Genomic DNA, 4083 nt, shown 5'->3' with positions numbered 1-4083 from the left:
ATGCCTGCTTTGATAACAGTGTCCACAAAATGGCCCCTGCCTGCTTGCTGCAATTGGGAATTCCAAGGATGAAGAAAATAAAATTAAAATAATTTATACAGTGTAAGTAAAATTTGTTTTGCTTGCCAAACACAACAGAAAACAATTTGAAATTATTTCTTATGGTGACAGGTCCGCTTTAAGGCCTATTGCACATTGGGTGTTTTCACCACCATGGTGCTCTCAATGAAAAGCAGTCCCAGACAGGGAAGGTTTCTCCGTGAGGGTATTACTGGGGTATGAGCATCCTTGTGCCATAGGTCATAGGGGTCAGGAAGGAATTTTTTCCCCCTTTGCACCAAATTGGCAAGTGCCGCAAGTGGGGATTTTTGCCTTCCTCTGGTTCAACAGATATATTTAATTTTTTTAATTTTTAAAAAATAAATGTTACCTTTTAAATAAAACAGCTTATAAGTGTTGTTTATGTGCACTACACAAGAAAACTACTTCTACGCTTAAACACATTTCAGTGTCTGCATAATGGGGACCTGTCACCCAGACATAATAATGTCATAATAAAAGTCCTCTCCAAATTAAATATGAAAAATGTTGTTTTTTTTTATTTTTTTAAAACACCCTCACCTGTTACAATCTCAGTAATTATGTTGCAAATATTGACAGGGTCATATAAAGAGTAGGGGGCAGATGAACAGGAAAATGAAGGGCCGAACACTGCCAATGACATAGCTGACAGGAAGGACTTACAAACTGAGTTACTGCAGTTGAGATATCATTGGCTGGAGATACAGAATATAATAATTATGGCCACAGATATTAAAGTTTAATACCATGACCATCTCTTATGCCTCACCCACCTAAATCTATTGCTTTTTGTACATTTAAGGAAAAATGTGCAATGTCTTCTTAATGCAGACACAATTTATAATAAAAGAAGCTACAAAATCCTATCAGGGAAAATGCCATGGCCTATACAGAAAGTGGCTACTAGCAATTTGGGTCATGTAGATATAGGGGGCCCAGCACACGCCTATATTGACTGCTGTGTTAGCTTTATTGTACCTTACCTAATGGAAACAACATTTCAGAGGAGAAGAAAGAGAAGGAAAGGTAAAATCACTGGGGGGGGTGCCAAAATGTTAGGCAACACCCACCTAATGTAATCGCTTACCTGATACCACGGGCTGGTGCTCCTGTTAGGAATAAAACCACACCAGCCCGGGGTACCTGTAAGGAAGTGATCTTCGTTCTTCTGTCTCTGTGCCACTTTAGCAAGTGCAGTACAGGGGAAAGCTGAACCTTAACAAAAAAAGCCGACTTATTCACCCTACTGCGCATACAAGGGCCCCTGGATTCCAAAGATAGATGTAAGAAGGAAGAGGATTGCTCCCTCGCAGTTACAATACATTTGCAATGTGTTTCATCTATGAATTTTGTATTAATACTCAAATGTAATTTATGCACGTCCACTTTGAATGATATAATATATACATACAGTATACAGCACTGGCACCTCGACTACATTAAAGGAGAAGGAAAGGCTAAGTCACTGGGGGGTGCCAAAATGTTAGGCACCCCCAAGTGACTTTAATTGCTTACCTTTTCCCTTGGGTTGGTGTTCTTGTTAGGAGAAAACGGCACCAGCCCAGGGTAGCTGCGAGCGAGCGTCTCCTCTTCCTTTTTCGCGCGCTTGTGCATGCGCAGTAGAGTGAACAGTGGAACTTTAACAAAAAAAGTCTGCTTTTTCACTCTACTGCGCATGCGCCGGCCCTGGGATTCAGACGACAGAAGGAAGCATTCGCTACAGGTACTCCGGGCTGGTGCTGTTTTCTCCATTTTGGCACCCCCAAGTGACTTAGCATTTCCTTCTCCTTTAAGCAGTGGGTACTGGCAGATCAGGCACATTATAAATTGCAAAGCAGTGAATACTGGCAGCCTGGTTACATTATATACAAAGAGAGACAATAGGGCTCATTTACAACTGCAACCACAGTTGCAGACATGCAGGGCCACCATCACGGAGGGACAGGGGGGACTGTTGTCCCAGGCCCGGACGATCCTTCTCTTTAAAGGGGGCCCGGCCGTAAAAAGTTTTCAACTCGTGGCCCATTTAAACATATACGGGCCATGTCATTGTTGGCCAGTGGGGGGTTTCAATTGGTTGCGCCCCATGCGTACGTGTGATGTCAGTACGCACGGGGCGCAACGTTATAAAACAGTGGATGCAGCAGGGAGCCGGGCAACACTGGAAGATAACGCAGCGGGACGAAACAGGCGCACAAAGCAGGGGGAACTGCAGGAAGCAGGAGGACGCAGGCGGCGGGGGAGCGAGCTGGAGGTTGCTGGGGGAACACTGAGGATGCTAGGGGGGAGCTGGAGGGGGGGGGACTGTCTCAATTGGGGGCACTGTGTATGGGGGGGACTGTCTCAATTGGGGGCACTGTGTATGGGGGGTACTGTTTCAGTTGGGGGCACTGTGTATGGGGGGTATTTTTACAGGGGCACTGTGTATGGGGTGTACTGTCTATGGGGGTAATTGGTGGCACTTTCTATGGAGGGTTACTGTCTATGGGGCACTTTCTATGGGGGCAATTGGGGGAACTTTCTATGGGGGGCATTGTGTATGGGGGGTACTGTCTTTTAGGCTATTGGGGGCACTGTGTATGGGGGGGGGCAAAACTGGTACATAGTTATAACTCACTTATAACTGACTGCCTTCTCTCTATATTTGTATTTTATAAGTAGGAGTTGCTATATTGTTTCCCTTAGGTAGTACAGTATGAGGGTATAGCACATTTTGTGTCTGATCCCATCATTTCAACTATATAAAAGGAGTATTTTTTGAAAAAAAAATGGATGAGGTGTGGTAATTTGGGCATGGTCAAAAAATTGCCGCTCTGCGCGCACCAAATCTTTTTGTCCCTCTTTTCATTTTTTAAATGTTGGGAGGTATGCAGATTATAGGTTTCCAGATAACAGATCCTATACCTGTACTTGGCGCAGTTGGCAAACAGTCGTATACTCCAAGAGTAATACATTTGTGTCACGTATCCAGGGCCATGTTTTTACTAAAGTTTTAGCCCCTTGACAGGTTCATGTCTCAAATGAAATGTACAATGTGCTACTATAGAGATGTGTGAGGCTTGCGATTCATTCTCAGCACTATGTAGAGTTATACTTTAATGTCAAATATGAATGTAAATAGAAAAATCTTGAACTGTAAACTGTGTGTTCCTCTAATTCCGTCCTTGTGATTGAATGTGTATTTGACATTGTGGTTTTAATTAAAGGGAACATGCGGGGGAATGCAACAATTACATGAATAAAGGCGTATTTTTATCACAGTTTGCAATAAAGTAGAATATTCATTTGCCTCTCCAGAGAAGTCATGAATCTGCATTCTTTAAAGCTCAGTTTGGATATCCGAGTGAATGGCTGCGCTGCGCTTGTATCTACAGGGAAACACACGGTGGCAGCATGGACCCTTCTATTTGGTCTGCCGAGTTGCATTAAATAACCGAGGTACGTATTATATACATTGATTCCTTAGACATGAAAGGATCTACTTATTTAGAGATTTTGCAGGTTCACATGAAATAATTACTTACAAACCCTTTAACAAGATTCTTTGGTGCATTCATTCCTCTGTGTTTACTTTGAAAATTGTTATAGTTGAAACTGCACCATCTGTCTTAAAGCAACACAGTTATTTCTAAAAGACAAATGAACCAAAAATATGCAGTCTAAAGTGATGGCACAGTATAGCAAATCCAGTAGCACACTAAAAAGTTGCAAAGTATAAAGGGTGTTTATTTAGCCCATATACATGTGTACAAGTTAAAATGATGGCACAGATATCAGAAAATATGTTTTTATAATATAATATATTTCCCTTAGGGCAGTGGCGCAGAGAGTGTTTTGTTATCCACGGAAAATCGTGCTCCCCCATGGGCCCCAAAAATACCTTTGTGTGGCTGCCTATTCAGATCACCATATGTAGAACCTTCCTATTGCCTAATCACATAGAAACGGGGCAGCTGATCTGCACTCTTTGTGCTGAAGTGTAATGGTCACATTAATGCTGTT

The sequence above is a fragment of the Xenopus tropicalis genome, chromosome 7, assembly GCF_000004195.4.
Source record: "Xenopus tropicalis strain Nigerian chromosome 7, UCB_Xtro_10.0, whole genome shotgun sequence".
Taxonomy (NCBI): domain Eukaryota; kingdom Metazoa; phylum Chordata; class Amphibia; order Anura; family Pipidae; genus Xenopus; species Xenopus tropicalis.
This window is presented reverse-complemented; position numbering follows the sequence as displayed.